Below are 10,013 nucleotides of genomic sequence, written 5' to 3'. Positions count from 1 at the left end.
CCCCCATGCACAAATTTCATGCACTGGGCCTCTAGTTCTCAAGTAATTGTGGTGGTTTGTTTTGACCTGTCTGGTGGATTCCTGATGAAAAGGCTTATTTTTATTTTACCTCACTTGGAACTCTCCCAATTCATCTACTTTGTTGCATATATTAGGACTTCATTCCTTTTTATGGCTAAATAATATCCCTTTTAATTGCCTTTAGTTTTTAATGTTTTTATTGATTTTTAGAAAGAGAGGAAAGGCAAGGGAGAGAGAGAGAGAGAGAGAGAGAGAGAGAGAGAGAAACATTGATGAGAGAGAAACATCAACATCAATCGGCTGCCTCCTATACACCCCTTGTCAGAGATCAATCCTGAAACCTGGGCATGTGGCCTGATTGGGAATTGAACCTGTGACCTCTTGGTGCATAGGTCAATACTCAACCACTGAGCAATACTGGCTGGGCACTACCATTGGTTTTGAAAGATATTTTCCTGGGGAATCAAATTCTAGGTCGACAGTTTTTTTTTGTTTTTTTTATTAAATCTTTATTGTTCAGGTTACATTTGTTCCTCTTTTTTTCCCCCCCATAACTCCCCTCCTCCCAGTTCCCGCCCCACCCTCCGCCCTCACTCCCCACCCACTGTCCTCATCCATAGGTGCACGATTTTTGTCCAGTTTCTTCCCGCATCTCCCATTCCCCTTTCCCCCCCAAGAATAGTCAGTCCATTCCCTTTCTATGTCCCTGATTCATTATAATCACCAGTTCATTCTGTACATCAGATTATTTATTCACTTGGTTCTTAGATTCACTTGTTGATAGATGCATGTTTGTTGTTCACAATTTGTATCTTTACCTTTTTCTTCTTCCTCTTCTTAAAGGATACCTTTCAGCATTTCGTATAATACTGGTTTAGTGGTGATGAACTCCTTTAGCTTTTCCTTATCTGTGAAGCTCTTTATCTGACCTTCAATTCTGAATGATAGCTTTGCTGGATAAAGTATTCTTGGTTGTAGGTTCTTGGTATTCAGCACTTTGAATATTTCTTGCCATTCCCTTCTGGCCTGCCAAGTTTCTGTTGAGAAATCAGCTGACAGTCGTATGGGTATTCCCTTGTAGGTAATTGAGTCTCTTTCTCTTGCTGCTTTTAAGATTCTCTCTTTGTCTTTTGCTCTTGGCATTTTAATTATGATGTGTCTTGGTGTGGTCCTCTTTGGATTCCTTTTGTTTGGGGTTCTCTGCGCTTCTTGGACCTGTAAGTCCATTTCTTTCACCAGGTGGGGGAAGTTTTCTGCCATTATTTCTTCAAATAGGTTTTCAATATCTTGCTGTCTCTCATCTTCTGGCACCCCTATTATTCTGATGTTGGTACGCTTGAAGCTGTCCCAGAGGCTCCTTACACTATCTTCGTATTTTCGGATTCTTTTTTCATTTTGCTTTTCCGGTTGGGTGTTTTTTGCTTCTTCGCATTTCAAATCTTTGACTTGATTCTTGCGCTCCTCTGGTCTGCTATTGGGTGTCTGTATAATATTCTTTATTTCAGTCCGTGTATGCTTAATTTCTAGTTGGTTCTTTATCATAGCATCGAGGGTCTCATTAGTTTTCGTGACTCTCTCCTCAAGTTTATTGACAGCTTCTAGCACATTTTTGCAAGCCCTCAAAATTGCGATTTTTAGCTCTATATCCTCCATTTCTGTCATGTTTTTTTGTCTCCGCATTTTTTATGCTTTCTTGGTGCACCCCCTAGTGGTCTTTGTGCGCAGTCTTGTTCTAGTTGAGCCTTGATTGTTGTAGTTAATACTAGAGGGATTTGACCACCAGGCCGACTGGCTGTGTGAATCAGCTGTGTCTGCCGCGGAAAACTTCTGTCCTCTGGGGAGGTGCTAATCTAGCCTTTGCCTGAGGCGATCTGGCAAATGGCTCTGCGCAGGGCTTGGGCGGGGCGGGCTCAACAGGGCGGGCGGAGGGAGCCGTTATGGTGCCCTCAGTCCTGTTCCCAGAGGCTCTGCTTCTCAGAACCCCCGGAACCGCTGCAAACCTCGGAGGGAAAGCTGCCTTCCAACTGATGCCAGACACTCCCGCTTCTCCCGTTTGGGTCCGAGTCCCCAGCGATTCGCCCGTATCTGGAGCTCAGAGTCTGAGACTCCCCCCTGACCGAAAACGACAACCGCGCTCTCAGCCACCAGCCCGCTTTGCGCGCGCACCTCCGCACCTGAGTTTTTTCCACACTGCGCCTCCTCTGAGCCTCGGTGTGCTGTTATTTTTCCTTCTAGTTGAAGAGTCTCTCCTCAGCCAGCCTTCCTGTGGTTCTGGGTGATGTCCGTTCCGTCTTTTAGTTGTATTTTTGAAGTGGTTGTTTGCGGCAGCAGTCTCCAGTGTTTACCTATGCCGCCATCTTGGTCTCTCTGACAGTTTTGTTTTTTAATTGCAGTTCTTTAAAAGATATTGCCGTCACCTGGTCAGTGTGGCTCAGTGGTTGAGTGTCAACCCATGAACCAGGAGGTCACAGTTTGATTCTGGGTGAGGGCACATGCCTGGTTGTGGGCTTGATCCCCCGTAGGGGGTGTGTAGGAGGCAACTGATTGATGATTCTCTCTCATCATTGATGTTTCTATCTCTCCCTCTCCTTTCCTCTCTGAAATCAATAAAAAAAATATTTAAAAAAATGATATTGCTTTCTTCTTGCTTGCATTGTTACTGAAACCGACACTCAAGTAAGCAGGTTTAGGTATCGAGTCTAGAGATATAGGTATAGGCTTTAGCTAAATTTTCAATTGCTTTGATTGTCATGTGGCTTATAGTCAAAGATTAAGAAAATATTGCCTCCAGCCTTGGCCCACATTAAGCCCTCCCGGTTCCCCTTGTTTCCTTTGGCCACTAGGATGCACCACTCTGGGGCCAGGGCTGAGGCCACAGCTTCACTGTCCCTCAGCCAGTTTCATTCCACTCCACATGGGACCATGCCCTCTGAGATGGTATGGCACCTGCTCTTTCAATCGCACATGGCGACAAAACTTGTATGTGCTCTCAAGTTGAAGCATCCATCTTATATAAAAACTGCTGAAATTTTAACCCTGCTATTTTGGCTTCTGTAAACGCTTGCTGGCTTAAATAATAAGGAAAATAAGACTACTCTCATTCCAGAGAGGCCGTAAACTATGCCCCAGACAGAGTTGTCAGTGCTGACACCAGGCCAGGCCTTGAGATATGGTCTCATGGCCCCTTCCCAGCACACAGGCCTTCTTTCTCAGAAGGCCCAGAAGTCTCATTCCAAATTTGGGAGACAAAGGACTGGAAAAAGTATAAATAAAGGGAGTTTCCTCCATGTTGGGGGGCCCAGAATTTGAAAGACACATTTTTCTCTGGGCCTCCACAGAATTTAATAATAAAATGTAACTCCCTTTCTCTAAGCGTGGCTTGGTTTTTCTCTGGTCTTCTGTAACAAAGTATCTGATGATGAACAGAGATAAAAAAGAGAAAATATTTATTATTTAACTATGTGGCCACTTTGGTTTTTGGAGTTTGCATGGTCAGCTGGTCAATAGATCCATTCAACAAGGCTTCTGTTTTTATATTCTCTGTGTCGGGGAAGCTGAAATTGGAAAATCAGTGATGATTGACACATTGTTTAATACTAATTTTAAAGATCATGAATCCTCATATTTTTACCCACATGTTAGGCTTAATTAAAGCAGAGACATATGAATTCCAAGGAAGTAATGTTCAATTGAAATTGACCATTGTGAATACAATGGGATTTGGTAACCAAATAAATAAAGAAGAGAGCTACCAACCAAGAGTTGACACATAGATGCTCAGTTCAAGGCCAATTTCCAAGAACTAAAGATTAAAGGTTCTCTTTTTAAGTCCCATAATTCTTGGATCCATGCATGCCTCTACTTCATGTCACCAACAGATAGTTGATCTCTTAGCCACTAAGAGCCTTGACAGCAAAGTAAACTTTATACAGTGATTGCCATAGCAGATGACATTTCTAAAACTGAATTATAGAATTTTAAGATCAAACTCATGAGTGAATTGTTCAGCAACAGTGCCCAGATATACCCATTATCAACAGATGATAAAACTGTTATAATTAATGCTCCAGTGAATGGATACTTGCCACTTGCTGTTGTAGGTTGTATGGATGAGATAAAAGCTGGGAACAAGATGGTCAAAACTCAGAAAATGAAAACCACTGTGACTTTGTAAAGCTCCAGGAAATGCTCATTTGTACTGTCAACCTATGGTCATTGGCGCCAATACAATGCTCAACTGTGATATAGCATGATTGTAAAAATGGCACAGCTGTGAGGTGTGCCCAAGTCTCTCTGCTTTTCCCTGCTCTGGTCTACTCCCCGAAACATTTTTGGTGCCTCAGCTCAGCTGAAGAAACACAGGCTTTGGTGGAAAGGGAAAATGTGCTCTCACAGTCAGAGGAGAGCTGATTTACATGGATAGAAGTCTCCACTCCAATTCCTGATTGGTTTGTTCTCATGCAAATGAAGACTCCAAATCCTCCAAGTTTGGTTGGACCAAAAGGCACTGTCTTGATTGGTCAGAATAGACCTGCTCTAATTGGTTGGTGAAGAAGATGATGGCAGGGAATATAGCTATACAGTTCTGACTGGATGGGGAAAGCGTCAGTCCTATTGGTTGAAATAGGACTCCAGGAACGCCTTTATAATGGCTGGCTCTGCCTGGCAGCAGCCACGTAGTTCAGTGCAGGCTTCTCCTTGAAGTGTAGTTTGCCTGAGAGGCCTCTGTGTAGAAATGGCTGTTAGGTTCTGGGATTTTTCGTTTTGTTTTTTTAATCAGGATCCACAGTACAAACAGGGAGGACCTGCAAGAACAGACCCACACTAGGCACTTTGAACCTTAGGCTATTGCAAACTAGAGGAAATGGGTTTCTGATGTGGGTCTGTGGGAACCATGCCAGGGTACGTGGGATGCTCAAGGCCAACTGGAATATTGAGGCCTTGTTCTAATACACCAGATGGCCAAGGCCACTCTGGGCATGGGAATCTTAATCAGGGTGTCCAAGGACTATACACAGATGCAAGGCCACAGCGATCGCATGGTACACTGTACCCTTCTATAACCCAAATGAGTGAAGTCATGACTTGGAAGGAAGCCTCTTTTGTCTAAGTAGTATAATACATGTTACTGACCAGCCAGTGTGCTAGAGAGAGGCTGGAGAGGCTACTGAGACTACTGAGGTTGGTGAGCTCAGATGCAGCTACTATGTGAGGCTGTAGGTCCAGAGGCAGCATGTGGTTGCTCAGATAATGGCTGTGGGTACAGAGGCTGCTACTGTTTTGTGAGAAAGATGTATTTGTTAATCAGCTGGTATGCGGCTACCTGTATGAGACTGTTATGAAGAGCTGTTTTGTCTGGTAGCTCCTGGTTAGCAATGGCTATATGGCCACAGGCTCTACAATAAAGACTCTCTCATATACCCAGCCCCTGGCAGAGGGGCTCAGACCCAATAGGGCCCATAAAATAAGCTATTCAGTCTCCAAGAGACCTACAAAGGCAAAAGACATGAATTTTCTCTCTGACAAACAGAGAAAAGGCCATGTGACGACTCAGCAAGAAGGTGATCATCTAAAGCCAGAAAGAAAGGCCTCACAAGAAACCAACTCTAATGGCACTTTGATCTTTGACTTTTAGCCTCCAGAACCATGAGACAATATATTTCTACTAGAGGCCCGGTGCACAAATTCATGCATGGGTGAGGTTCCTGGGCCTGGCTGGCAATAGGGGCCAATCAGAGCCAGCTGGCCAGTGATGGGGTGAGGTGGGGTGGAGGGATGGGGGAAGGATCGCGGAAGGTTGGCTGGCCACAGAAGGTTAGCTGTGGGAGTGCACTGACCACCAGGGGGCAGCTCCTGTGTTGAGCATCTGCCCCCTGGTGGTCAGTGCACATCATAGCAACCAGTAGACTGGTCGTTAGGTCGACCAGTTGTAAGGGTAGCTTAGGTTTTTATATATGCAGACTACAGGCCCAGTGCATGAAATTCGTGCATGGGGGGGGGGGTGTCCCTCCGCCCAGCCAGCACTCTCTCCAATCTGGGACGGGGGATGTCCAACTGCTGGGTTAGGCCTGATCCCTAAACCGGCAGTTGGACATCACTCTCACAATCCAGGACTGCTGGCTCCTAACCACTCACCTGCCTGCCTGCCTGCCTGATTGCCCCTAACCACTTCTGCCTGCCAGCCTGATCTCCCCCTAACCGCTCCCCTACCAGCCTGATTGACACCTAACTGCCCTCCTCTGCAGGCCTGATTGCCCCCAAATGCCATCCCCTGCTGGCCTAGTTGCCCCCAACTGCCCTCCCCTGCCGGCCTGGTTGCCCTAACTGCCCTCCCCTGCCGGCCATCTTGTGACAACGTGAGGGCAGCCATCTTGTGGTGGCCATCTTGTGATGATGTCAAGTGAGGGCTTGATGCCACCTAGGCTTTTATTATATAGGATTGTTTAGGCCAAAAACAAAAGACAAATTTTTTGGAGAACATCAGAGGAAGGAAGAAGAAAGGAAGCAGATGTGCAGTGAGTAAAGAAGAAAGAAGCTAAAAGAGAGCTACAGGCCAAACTTGAGCATCTTAAAAAAGTTCACCAGGAAGAGAGAATGAAGCTTGAAAGAAAGTGAAGGCTTCCTGAAGAAGACATAATCTCTTTATCTAAAAAAAAAGCTACCTTCAACATATTCCAGAACCAGACCTTTATGGCAATGGGCAGCAACCTGAAGAAGGGCAAGGAATGTAAGAACTCCAATTTTACATAAAACAAAGGTTCTAGATCACAGGAGGTCATCATAAGCAAAGGATATAAAAATTCTAGAAGTATGCTGTGACTTTCTTGCTGTTTTTATTTGATTTTTCACTTATTCTGCACTTGGCAAATGGCCATAGTAACTGCCATTTATGGGAAAATACTTTTAAAAATATATTTTTATTTATTTCAGAGAGGAAGGGAGAGGGAAAGAGAGATAGAAACATCAATGATGAGAGAGAATCACTGATCGGCTGCTTCCCACATGCCCCACACTGGGGGATCAAACCCAAAACTCAGTTCATATGTTGACACTCAACCACTGAGCCACAGTGGCTGGTTGGAAAAATACTTTTAAGTATAAGGTCCATACATAAGACAGAGTGGATGATAGCACTATATATTCACTGTTGTTACACATTTTTAGATTGTTGGTTTGTCATGAATCTAGATAGTTTCTCCTGCTGCCCACTTATTGTCACTTTGCGGAGTTTATACCACAGAGCAGTGTCAGTGCCTTTGAAAATACACGACTCATTCTTATTATAGCTGCTTGCATTTATATTCCAAGATGAACCTTTTTTGTACATACTAAAGGTAAAATTTGGGGAATATATTTTATTTTAATTTTAGAAAGAGGATGTGAGAGGGAGGGAGAGAGAGAGAGAGAGAAAGAAACATTTATCAGTCTGTGCCCTGACCAAACCCACAACATGAGTATTTACTGCCCTGACTGGGAATAGAACCCGAGACCGTTCAGTGCAAGGGACGACACTCCCACCAACTGAGCCACACCAGCCAGAGCTAATATATTTTAAAGGGTACTATACATCTGAAACCCTAACCTCTCAATAGTTTTATAAAACTTTAAGTTTATTGATGTAATTATCTAATTAGTAAAATGATCCTGAGCTTTTGCATCAAATCCTATATAATAAAAGCCTAATATGCTAAGTGTCCAGTTGTCCGGTCAACCAATCAAAGCATAATATGCTAATGATATGCTAAAGATGCTCAACCGCTTGCTATGACAGGCACTGACCACCAGGGGGCAGACGCTATGACTGGTAGGTTAGCTTGCTGCTGGGGTCCAGTCATTCAGGACTGAGCAAGAAAGGCTGGACTGAGCAAGTGGTCCCTCCCCAGCAGGCCAACCTCCCAACATCCCTCCCCGGCCCTGATCGCACACCAGTGGGGTCCCTCGGCCTGGCCTGCACCCTCTCACAATCCGGGACCCCTTGGGAGATGTCGGAGAGCTGGTTTCTGCTCGATCCCGCAGGCCAGGCCGAGGGACCCCATTGGTGCATGAATTCGTGCACCAGGCCTCTAGTTTTATATAACACGATGGCCTTCCATGCTTCAGTATACCTTATTGTGGCTGATATGTTATAGTGATGAAATAAAATATGTCTAAAAGTAAAAACATCTAGGTATATAAGCCCTTTTTCTAGTGATAAGTACCTTTGAACCTGGGTATTATCACAGTATTTTCATGAGACTGTATTACATACTTGTTTAAAACTCTGCCTTCCAGAGGAAAAAATGATAAGGTTGAGTCATCTTACTAAAGATATTTCTTGCCCTGGCCAGGTAGCTCAGTTAGTTGGAGTGTTATCCTTGTACACCAAAAGGCTTTGGATTCCATTCTTGGTCAGGGCATGTACGGTAGGCAACTGAGTGATGTTTCTCTCTCACATTGACGTTTCTCTCTCCCTTTCTCTCTCTAAAATAAACATATCTTTAGGTGAGAATTAAAAAAAAATTTTTTTTAAGCCCTGGCTGGTAGATCAGTTGGTTAGAACATTGCCCTGATATGCCAAGGTTGTGGGTCCAATCCCAGGTCAGGGCACAACTAACAAATACATAAATAAGTGGAACAATAAGTCAGTGTTTCTCTCTCTCTCTCTCTCTCTCTCTCTCTCTCTCTCTCTCTCTTTCTTCTTCTTCTTCTTCTTCTTCTTCTCTCTTTAAAATCAATAAATAAAAATTAAAAATATTTCTTAAGAAAATAACTAAATTTTTATATCTGAATATTAAAGATATAAAAATTTAGATAATTCATATCTCAAGGGATATTTGAATTCAGTGCCTTAGTAGTATTCTCAGAACAATTAACTTTTTTTTCTTAGACAAGTATTTTTACCTTTTTATTGATTTTAGAGAGGGAGGGAGGGATAGAAAGAGAAACATCAATGTGAGAGAGATACATTGATCCTCCCATAGGCATCCCAATTGGGGACTTGAACCCACAAACTAAGTATGTGCCCTGACCAGGAATTGAACCTGTGACCTTCTGATGTACCTGAGCAATGCTCCAACCAACTGAACCACGCTGTCCAGGATGAACAATTAACTTTTTTCTAAACAGTCTTAGGTATATATTTTTTCTTTTTTTGTACTTGAAATATTCTAAGTAAAGGGGATATTTACTCTTTTTTAATTTAATTTTTATTTTGATTGAATTCAGAGAGGAAGGGAGAGGGAGAGAGAGAGATAGAAATATCAGTGACGAGAGAGAATCATTGATCGGCTGCCTCATGCATGCTCCCCACTAGGGATCTAGCCTGAAACTTGGGCATGTGCCCTGGACCAGAATTGAACCTGGGACCCTTTAGTTTGCAGGCTGATGCTCTATCCACTGAGCCAAACCAGCTAGGGCTCTTTTATTTTTTTAAAGAGAGTGAGGAAGAGAGAGAGATTGAGTGACTGAGAATGGAACCCAAAACCTTTTGGTGTATAGGAGGACATTCCAACCAACTGAGACACCTGGCCAGGGCCTGACATTTACTCTTTTAAAAGTTTTTTATTTATTTATTGATGAGAGAGAGAGGTATTTGTTTTACGCATTCATTGGTTGATTCTTGTACGTGTGCTGACCAGGGATTGACCCTGCAACCTTGGTGTATCAGGACAATACTCCAAGTAACTGAGCTACTTGGCCAGGGAAAATAAAATATATCTATCTCTGGCTCAGTTGGTTGGAGCATCATCCTGTACACAAAAAGGTTTGATTCCTGGTCAGGGCGTGGCCTGGGTTGTGGTTTGTTTACCGGGGCATGTACAGGAGGCAATGTTGTGGGGAGCCGATATAGGGTTAAGCCTCGGACTGACCTGTTGGCAAAGTCACAAACAGGTCTTCCGAGTCTTAAACAGCCCAATCCGAGAGGTGGCCGCTGATTTACATGCGCTATCATTTAAAAAATAAAAAAGGGGGAATTTGCCGGAAGCTGGTCCATACTTGCTGCTTGACACAGT

The 10,013-nt window shown here is 43.7% G+C and overlaps 1 pseudogene; it reads left to right on the top strand.

Moving 5' to 3' along the window:
• Positions 1-3,481: 3,481 nt before the first annotated feature.
• Positions 3,482-4,897, top strand: LOC102246971 (annotated as a pseudogene).
• The last annotated feature ends 5,116 nt before the right edge of the window (positions 4,898-10,013 follow it).

Source organism: Myotis brandtii, unplaced genomic scaffold, assembly GCF_000412655.1.
Source record: "Myotis brandtii unplaced genomic scaffold, ASM41265v1 scaffold379, whole genome shotgun sequence".
NCBI lineage: Eukaryota > Metazoa > Chordata > Mammalia > Chiroptera > Vespertilionidae > Myotis > Myotis brandtii.
Note: the sequence above shows the minus strand (reverse complement) of the source record. Positions and strands in the feature narration are given on the sequence as shown.